We start from the raw sequence: 10824 nt of genomic DNA, 5'->3' as shown, positions 1-10824 counted from the left end.
CTTCTGGATCAAACAGGGAAGGAGGGAAAATGGCTGCTCTTATAATGTGACTAGCAATCAATGTGACTTTAAACAACCAATGAGAAGGCAAACATCTGAAATAACAGGAAAAATGGCATTCACATAATAGCCTATAAACCCCCGTTGGTCAATGCTATACAGCTAGCAATCGAAGATCACCGAAGCTAATGCCTCGTTCGACAGTTTGCACCGTACTAGCCGATACTCATTCATAGTTTTGTCTAACTAACTGATTTCAGCTGTAAGTGCTAACTGGCATATCATTCAATAATTTATCTTTAATTGAACTTAGAGTAGTTACATACAAGTATTCATGATGGTATATGTGCAAAAAAGAAGAACAAATAAATCCTTTACTTATCGCTAGCTAAGCTATACATACTTGAACTGGCTTCGAGTCTATTGAGTTTTCCCGTTCAATCAGATGTGTTTACTGGCTAACTGGTTCCCTCGCTCATTTAGCATGCCACTTTAGCCTACCGAGTTTTATTAAGCATCTAACCCATTAGAATAGAAATATTCACTTACCCATTCATACAGATATTGTAGCAACGTATCCAGAGCCGGGCGGCCCTATACGCTCACTACGCAAGTTGCCTAGGGCCCCGCCTCCCCCTCGTGTCAAAGCGGGTATCAATGTTTACAACTTAGATGAGAGGATGGCGCGAAACTATCCTTCTGGTCACGAAAAGAGAAAGAAAAAAAAATGTTACAGGTCTGACGTATAATAAACCGCCACTGTATCACATTTAATTATTTTATTAATTCTGAAAACAGAAGGAGAATGGACATATATGAGTTTGCTACACAGGATTACCACACCATTTCCAGATAGTATTAACAGAACACAATCTCCGATTTAACCATCACAGTGTCGCAAAAATAAGGAAAACACTTTACCCTTTACGGTTCAGTTACCTTGTGCCTGTTTCAATTACCAAAATAAACATATTTATTTACAGTTGTCTTCCACAGAGTATCAATTCCATATATCAGTATCACATTTCACAATTCCAAAAAGACCAGCAATCTCACACAGTCACTAAAACTAATTAACAAAGATTTTATGCTTATTAATCTCTATAGCTCTAAATTTAACTGAATACTCCCACCTAGTGGACATACAATTATTTACACTCCACTAGCCATACTGAACGAACCTCATTTCCCCACGAAACTGGGTAATACAGTTCCGTGCATTTTCCCCGTACCGACCTTTAGCGAACTTTCCATTTCTTTTCAAGGTTTTATATGATTCTGTCATATTACCCCGGCTACCGATAAGTACCACTACCTTTATATATGATGTAATCGGTCTGTATTTCCCCAAAGCATATGCCCCTGAGTTTAAGCTAACTGTTTCACATGTCCCTTTTAATACCAGATCCGTGCATTTTAATGCATTAAGTTGCCGAGTATTAGCTCAGCTACCGATATTCCCACATTCCCTTTCCGAGTTAGTGCTGGGAATTATTGTTTCAAATTCGCTTTCGCTCAGGCAGGATGTACTAATAGAGTCGCGAATCTTCCTTCAATAAACACAGGATGCATCGGCTTTGGAACGTCGCCGTACCCGGTATAATTTATTCATGTCTGAACTTACTCACAGCAGGTAACTGAGCATATCGTAAAATAACTTGGTAGGCTACTGTGGCTATCAGGCTGCACGCGCTTTGTACACTTTCGCGGCCATTCTGTTTCCCGTCTCCCGGTTCCTTTCCCAAAACCGCGCTTAATGCTCTAAATATTTCACAATCCATACCCGATTATTTTATCTTACATTCCGAAATTGAATATTTAACCATCATCACCGAATATTTTCCATAATGGACCGCGACCCCGTTCAGAAACTCAGTGTATTCCCTCCACAATCTCACTGACGATCATGTTGCAATTAAACCTTATACTAAAACATATCACTTTCTACTTTCTATTAGCCTACCACTACACACTAACCTATTGCAGGAGTAAATATTACATTACCTGAAAACAGAAGGAGAATGGACATATATGAGTTTGCTACACAGGATTACCACACCATTTCCAGATAGCATTAACAGAAGATAATCTCTGATTTAACTATCACAGTGCAGACCCCTGCAGTTAGTAGCGTCCCCTTACTGCTGGGAGGTGAATATGCCCTCTCCATTAACAAACTGAATATTACTCCGTACGCTGTCTTCAGTTCAGAGTGTGACAAAAACACACCATGAGAGTGAATTGCAGGAACAGCAATCAGGTAAACTTGCGTTCTCTCCTCTCCAAGTTTGATGTCAGCAAATAACAGTAACGTTAAGTTGATGTGCTAGCTTGCAGTGCATCTCTCTCTGTCTGTCTTGCTAACCTATAGCTGGGCAGTGCATCTGGTCTGTCTGTGTCTTGCGTGCTTGCTAGCCACTTCCAGGGCTGTGTTCTGTGACTTTGTGCCTGACAATAGTGAGAGTGAAATACGTTAAGGAATAAACCACGACGGGCTGTCCCGTATTATTTTACCGTTGTTAAGCAAAACTCTCCATGGTAGTTTATTTGGACCGTTGTTATGGAAAAACTCTGGTTGTTAATTCTATGAAAACAACAATTCCGTCGAGAAAAATAGTTCCTTCTCATTTCATGCCATACAATTAGTTTTTTGTAATTTTTTGCATTACATTATTTAGGAAAACTGCATGAAACCATAACTCAATCAAATGAATCTCCCCCTGTCTTGCTTTTTAAAATGTTGCGGTCTCGCAGTGTAGACATAGCGTTTCTCCAAGACCCTCTGAAACCGGGTTTGAATGCCAGCTATCTTAGGTTCACCGTCACTTGTCAGTGTTGTCACCTAGCCTAGGCTATATTAAAATTCTGGGTTTTAGGTCAGAATGGTCTCACGGCATGATTGTTATCCCGGCTAGGTAGCTAGCTAGCTAACTATTAATTGTATTCAAAGTAGCGGTTAATATTTAATGCAATCGTTTACAAAGATACGGATGAAAATGCGTCCCGTAGCCATGACTTAAATATGGAACGCCTATTCTACTGTCAAAATAAAGGACGATTGTGTATTTTGCTGTATGGTTGGCATTCCTAAATGAAGCCAGTAACTGGCCTACAACCCTGATTCAACATTGCCATCAATCGCGAAATTGGACATTGAAAAGGGGAGGGTAACAAAAGGTGTCCCTTTATAATTAATTAATTACGGCTTGAAGTGAGCTGTTGCTTTTATAAAACGGTCACCAAGTATGGAAATATGAAAGTAATAGACACACTCCAATTTAGATTTAGATTTTTTAAAACGTTTTTTTTTTTTCCTCAGAAGCAGAGTGATACTGAATTGTGCAAAGGAATTAGACGTCATACGTGGTATGGTTAATATACCACGGCTATGAACCAATCAGATTGCTTGAATTGAGCTACCCGTTTTATAATGCTTAATTATTACGTCTGATGAACGCCAACGGGCAACTGTGTTTATAAACTGCAGCTCAGAAAAGATAACCGCATCGCGCGTGAACATGCGTTCATATGCGCATGCACGAAATTAAACTCGCGCTTTCCAGCAGCAACCTCTGTGGGGTTCAGTCCAGACAATATATGGGCGTGATAGCACTCCTCATAGGCGCACATAATTTTAAAACAAGACAATGATTATCTAGTTTCTCAGTCAAGGTTCAGTTACAACTCTGGACTAATGCAAGATGGAAAGCAATGGATTGACATTGACTACTGATTAAATATTCTTATTCTTAGACTGACAGATAGAGCAAACTGTTTTAAAGGAGGGAGGACTGTAGTGGGAGCACTGGGGTGTCAGGTGGGACTGTGTGGCAATGGAAAATGGTTTACATGGCTCACGGGTCAGGTAGGAGGGCCCCTAAGCAGAATTTTGCTTAGGGCCCCAGGGAGGTCAGGACCGGCTCTGGTCAGCTTTAATTTGAGGGTACTATTTACATACACATTGGGTATCCCAGTAGAAATCGCTGCCCTTTTTATTCATAGATCCTTCATTTGGGAGCAAAAGTAATTGGGCAAATTAACAAAATCTGATATGAAGTTGTCAGATTTGCTTTGGATCATAAACAGTTCAATTCATTCTCCACACTTTCCTCTTTCCATCACTGTCTTGGTCCATTATTATTTTTTCAGAACTCTGTAGTTTTTAAAATATGCTTTTAAATGTGAGCGTGCTCTTAATCTGTTACTTCACAACTGAAAGCATTCTTTGGTCATCCACTACAGTGGGCTTCTGTAAAACAGTTGATTTTGACACACCCACTGTTTTGGTTTTGTCTCTGATTGATGTATTTATATATGTAATCTTCATAATGGCCTTCTTTACTGCCACTGACACTAATTTGGTCCCCATGTTGAGAGCTACAGCAACAGTCTCCAAATGAAAATTCCACACCTAGAATCAACTCTAGACCTTTTGTTAACTTTCTCATGCAAGAACTAATTATGCAAAGACACACAAAAGGCCAAGAAGCAGCCAATTGTCCGATTATGTTTTCTCCGCTAAAACACATTGGAAATGCTATACCCTCAAATTAAGGCTGACAGTTGGCACTTTAACCTCATATTCATTGTTCTATTTCAAATACAATGTGCTGGAGTACAGAGGCAAAACAACAAAAAACTGTGTAACACTTACATAATGCACTCTATAATAGATATAATTAATAAATAATAAATATAATAATAATAATAATATAATAGGGTCCTGAAATACCTGTGGTTCTGTGACAAATATGAAGATGTAGACATATTTTCTACAACAATTCATCATAATCTCATTTTGTCTTTTGGCAAGCACATGTTGCAATTAATTATAAAAGTATAAAAATACAGTATAAAACACTGTCCAAGAGGGCCAGTGTGTATAAACTAGTTTGAATACAAATTTATAATCCTGTTTTAATTGGTCCAATTAGTTAATTAGCTGTGTAGGCCCACATTTGTGGTGATGCATTTCCCGAAACACACAGCGGTCATTATGTCATGATGTGTGTAGGTCGCACGTGTATTTTCCCTGCTTTTAACACAGCATGCGCGGCAGAGGGTGGGCGTGAAACTGCTGATGAGCGTTATAAACTAGACCATCTCACTGAGAATGGGCGCCATCTGCTGGCGACATTTCCCTACTACAGTCCTAATGAGGTCTTAATAGTCTTACCTCCGATCTGAGGAAGTCACACACACGCACGCAGGCACACACACACACATACACACGCAGAAAGCGAGAGAATAAAATAACTCTAATGCACATATCATACAGTAGTCTGATATGGTAGGTCTATATTTTGGAATCCATATTTAAATCTGAAGTTTATTTTTAAAAAGTAGCTGTTTTGGATTTCCTTTCCTGTTAATTGACTTTATTCCAGTTGCATACAATGATGAATCGTGTGATGGGTTTTCAGTATTTTTATTTATTTATATTTTTGCCTGTTAATAAGTGTTAGTGTTTCATCCCAGAGTGTATTTCATTCAAATAGATAAGTATTTGTTTTCATTTTATATATTATATAATTTCCCCCATAATGTTTGTCAGTTATAATGACATTTGTAAGAAGTTCCTGGTTTACTTGTAATTATTGGTTGGCTTGGTCTAACAAACATTCTCAGACTGAAAGCTTGTATGGCTGGAGTTGCAATGTTTGTAATCCTCTTGCTGGGGATCAGAATAGTTTCAGTACATGTAGATTTGCTTTCATCATTTATTAGCTTTTTAAAAATCGATTAACATCTAACACTTACTCTAGCACTGCAATTAATCTGAGCTGATGTACTTTGCCACATGATTTGAAATGCAGTGCACTTTCCTCTGCACTAACTTTTAATTAAAACTCTTTTATAATCACTGCTCAGGTGTGAATGGGTGTATAATTGTTTTCAGTCTACACTCTCATTCACAAATAAAATAATTCCTTTCAATCAAATCAGCAATCTTAATATCGCCTGGTTGTTATATAGTCAAAGCTTGTCTCAAGTGAAATGTGCTTGAAGATTAACTGTAAAATGGTGGCACAGACACTCTCCAGAATAGTTAGAGTATAATTAACGTGGTAGTCTGTGGAAGATGTTTTGGGTCATTTACAGAAAATGCATGTGTTCAAAAATACTTTCAATCAATAAACAAAGAGCAGTGGAAGTGTAACTGCCAGATGACAGGCCACCAGCTATGATAGCAGGCTGTATGCTGGCACCAGCACAAAGAATCCACAAGGATATCTGGAAGAAAGGCTTGTGAGAACAGACAGTTTCTAGTGTAGCTAGATGTGGCATTTTCTCCCAAAAAATAAAAACTTTTTTTTTTCTTTAAAAAATAAAAAAGAAGCCTCAAATAACTTCAAAGTTCAGGTGAAACAAAGATTTGTAGTGAGGTAGTTGCCCATGAGATGGCAGTACAGTCCAATAGAAAAGTCAACAGCAACAATGCTTTGGTGCTGCAATTATGCTGATTCAGCAAACTCTGGCATGATGTGAGTCTGGATGCTTTAATGTATTTGCATGCTGTTATGTAACTGACTGGTCTGGAGACTTCAGATGCAGCTTAGAGCACTATATAAACAACCTAAATGGATTTATTGATTGATGGTTTCCATTAAGATAATGTGAAAGCCATGTCAGATGGAAAAACTATAATAACAAAGACAATAATAATAAAGGTAATCATGATGATTATTGTTACTCTTAAATTGATTAACAAAAGTAATCAAAGCAAAAAAGAATCAATGCACACACGACAGAAATTGCTCTTTGCCACTCGGACTTAACGAAGAGTGGAAGAGAGAACATGCATTTCATATTAATAATATTTGGACAATTTCATTTTATGAAAATATGTGTTCTATTTAGAACGTAGCGTGGAGAGAGAGAAAAACAATACAATATATTTCCAGTTTGTTCCGGCTAGCAGATGTCATGGTAATAGTCTGCTTGCTGACTGTGGCTGTTATAGCACACTGATATATTGGGCCAGATTTAATGTACTGAATGTATTCATGATTTCCCTCCAAGAGCTCAGCAGGGAAAAAAATACCAAGAGGGATGCAAATCCTGTATATGTGTGTGTCCCACTGACTCAGAAAGGATGCTTATTATTATAATCATCTAGCTGCTGGAAATGTGACTGAACAGAGGTTATTTGCACAGTGGGTGTTTTTGTGAATTTAAGGATCTAAGGATCCCCCTTCTCTTCCTCTGTATTGTCCAGGACATTGTCTGAATCTCAAATACCCAAAGGGTTCCTTTTTTTTTTTTTTTTTGCAGGATCCAGTTTTTTCAGTTCAAAAGCACCGTATGAAGTACTCAAAGTGAAAAGTGCTTTGCCATTAACTCCAAACAGCATCGAAAAATCACTGCTTCTTCCTCTGAGTATGTTGGATTCTTTTCAGTTTGAATTTATCCAATCAATTAAACCAAGAATTAAGCTATAATCTTAATCAATTTTCTGTGTGGAAAATGTCCCTCATCTATGGAATGTGCTATGCCGAAACATCAATATAATACCAATTTAAAGCTCATGTGCTCCTCGGATGCATAACCAAATGGGGAGGGGAATAGCTGTGAGTCCATACTGCTGTCCAGACTACAGGTCAAGCAGTGGATGACAGGAAACAGCAGCAAACATACTGTATCTCTCACTGACAGCAGCTGATTATCTGCAGGTGTCTGGTGCATCAACAAGGAGCGCAGGTTTAGTGGAAAGTCCCGACTGACTTATTAACTCCCCCACTGGAACAAAGCCAAGTCTTCTGTGGCAAGCCTGGCCCTTCCTCAGAAGTGACTCTCATACCACATTACAGTTCTTGGCCTTTGAACTTTGGCCAAGAAGCAAACATTTTAATAGGAATACAAAACATCACCACCACCACCTACTGTACAGGCACAGTAATAATAACAGATTGCATTTAAAGAGCACTGTTCAACATCTTCAAACTGCTTCATGGTGAAAGGGAGGAAACAAACCAAATGACCATCAATATGCAGCCCCCAGCTGGGTGATGCATGGCAGCCATTCTGTGCAGAATGCTCACCACACATTACTGTAGGAGGAGAGGGACAGATTATTGAAACAAATAAACTGGGGATAATTAGTTCACAAAGTTGAAAAAAAAAGCCAAGCCAGGCTTCTTTGTGAAGTCAACTGCAAATAAAACTCAACAAATCTCAAGTGCTCAGGCTCAGTCAATTATGTTAGATATATAAACCTGAACTTACTGTAAAAAGAAACACAAAATTGAGTACAGGAGAGAGGGATTTTTCAGCCTCAGTTAGTGCAATGTATTATGAAGATGCCCTCTGTTTGTTTTGTATAAACAGAAATAAACAGAAGCTGTTTTTTCCTGGCCTACAATGGACAGACGAACTCCAGGGTGTATTCCTGCCATTCACCCAATGCATGCTGGGATAGGCTCCAGCACCTCCCACTACCCTGATCAGGAATAAGCGGAATAGACAATGGATGGATGTTCTTTCCCGGCCTACTCTGGTCTTCCCTCTAGGTCCTTCTAGACATATACTACCTGCAGCGACCTCTCACACCGGGAGAACAAAAAACCCTAAATGTATGTGTCACTGGATTGCTCTTAGGGTGTAGTTCTTAGCATGGCAATCAGGGGCCATCTCGGCGTTCTGCAACCAGAGTCTTTACAAAGACTTCATCTTCAACAGCACCATGGCAACAGAACTGTTGAGTCGCGAGTGAGGGGTTGTTGGCTATTAAAGTCCCTGACAGGTGCTTTCACAGCAGGCCAAAGCTCCAGTGCCTTGCAGTTAAACTTGTGTGAGTTCCCCCCTTAATGACAACACCAGCAAGCCTGTCCCCTCGTCACCTTGACTGGCTTGACTGCCCTGGAATGCCTGTCTCACTCAGTCCTCCAAACTACTCTCCAGCCTACAGGCTAATTCAATCACAGAAACACAGTGCGTTTGGTAGGAAGTGCCAACACTTTGTATGGACCACTGCGCTATATTATAGGGTCTAGAGAATGAGTGGCATGTTCAGCTAATTGCTCTGCTGTGGCTTTTTCCATTCATTCAAAAATGACCTACTGACTGTCCACCCTTTCCGGAAAGCTTGAAATGGCTTTCAGACTCCAGTTAAATATACTAACCTAAATAGCGGTCGAAAGCTAAACTATTCTCAAATTGTGCCCTCTAAAGTGCACAAATTTTGACATTCTGAAGGTGTCCCTTACAAGGAAAACAATTTTGCACAACCATCCATTTAAAAAAGATCACCAGTTTCTCTTCATCCCCTAAGCAGACAGATTCCCCAGATGTAAACCCTTACTGCATCACGGCTGGTGACCAGGAGCAGCATGACTAAGTGGCGTCTGTACAATCTCTTCTGCAGGTAAGACTGCCCTTTAAGAACACAAGAGCATAATAACACATAACGAGGAGAGGCCACTCTGCCCACACAGGCAGCTCATTCACCGAGTCCACGGCAGGGATCTGCACCTCTCCTCCTGAGGGGCCATAGGGTATAGCTGGCTCCTGCTTTCCCTTAAAAATCAATAGAACACAAATCAATTGTTACAGCCAGTGGTCCAGATCATTGGGTGGAAATGCAGTAAAGTAGAAACTGAGGTAAAAGTAAAAGTTAAACTGCAGTTTACTTTTCAGCTGGAGACGGGAGCTCTGTAAACCAAGGGGAGGAGGAACGGGGGGTGGGGGGGGGGGGGGGGGGTCAGCAGCTCTGTAAACTGTAAACATCACACACAGGCCTGTTCATTACACACAGCCCTGCTCATCACACACAGCCCTGCCGATTACACACAGCCCTGTTCCTTGGCCTGCTTGTGAAGATTGAAACTGCAGAAGCACCCATACTGTGAGATCCACACTGCGGAATGATGCTCAGGTCAGTCACAACCACAAATCCACACCCGCTTACCCCTGGCCAAGGTTGCAGGGGGTGCTGGAGCCAATCCCAGCGTGCACTGGGCAAGTCACAGGGTATACACAACATTCACTCACACACTCATACCGACGGGCAATTTACAATCTCCAATTAGCCTAACCTGCATGTCATTGGACTGTGGGAGGAAACCGAAGTACCACGCAGACAAGGAGAGCACGCAAACTCCACACAGAACGGCCCAGGCCCCAGGACCTTCTTGCTGTGAGGCAACAGTGCTATCCCCAGCACCACCGTGCCACCCACAACCACACATCCTTCCAGTAATGCATAGGAAATCATACTCGCAGGCGCAGAATTGAGAAATTAGGATGTGATTCAATCAATGCAAAGACTTTTCTCAGAAAGAATGAAATTAGAGTTAACTGCTAATTACTATTTTGAACACATAAGCTATTTTTTATATAAACATTGTAAAACAGAATATTAAGTAATGGTCTATTTATGCAGAATCTAATCAGAACTTAATCAAAACTGTCTGAACTGGGAGTTCTGACAGTGTGCCACCACTGCTGAGGCTGCAGTAATGTTTCTATAGCTATAAAACCTCCAATACATCTGCCAGTGGTTTGGTGGGATGAGTTGATACTGAGCATGCTCAGTGCACAGGGAGAAAGAAAATCAAGGATGTCTTCGAGCATGCTCAGTAACAACTCACCACATTGTGAACTGAGCATGTTCAGCAGGAAGTGGATCTGAAGGGCTCCACTGAGCTGTTAAACAGAGATGAGAACACCTTCATACCTGGGTTTCATTTTCAATAGCTGTGAATTCAGTGATTGGACTGTATCCACAACCCAGAGTAAAACATAAGCACTGAATATTAGACAGTGCAGTCAGTCTTTGAGCCCAGTACTGTACACCACTATCTTCTTTCTCATCTGATGGAAAAG

This window comes from Anguilla anguilla, chromosome 15 (genome assembly GCF_013347855.1).
Source record: "Anguilla anguilla isolate fAngAng1 chromosome 15, fAngAng1.pri, whole genome shotgun sequence".
NCBI lineage: Eukaryota > Metazoa > Chordata > Actinopteri > Anguilliformes > Anguillidae > Anguilla > Anguilla anguilla.
This window is presented reverse-complemented; position numbering follows the sequence as displayed.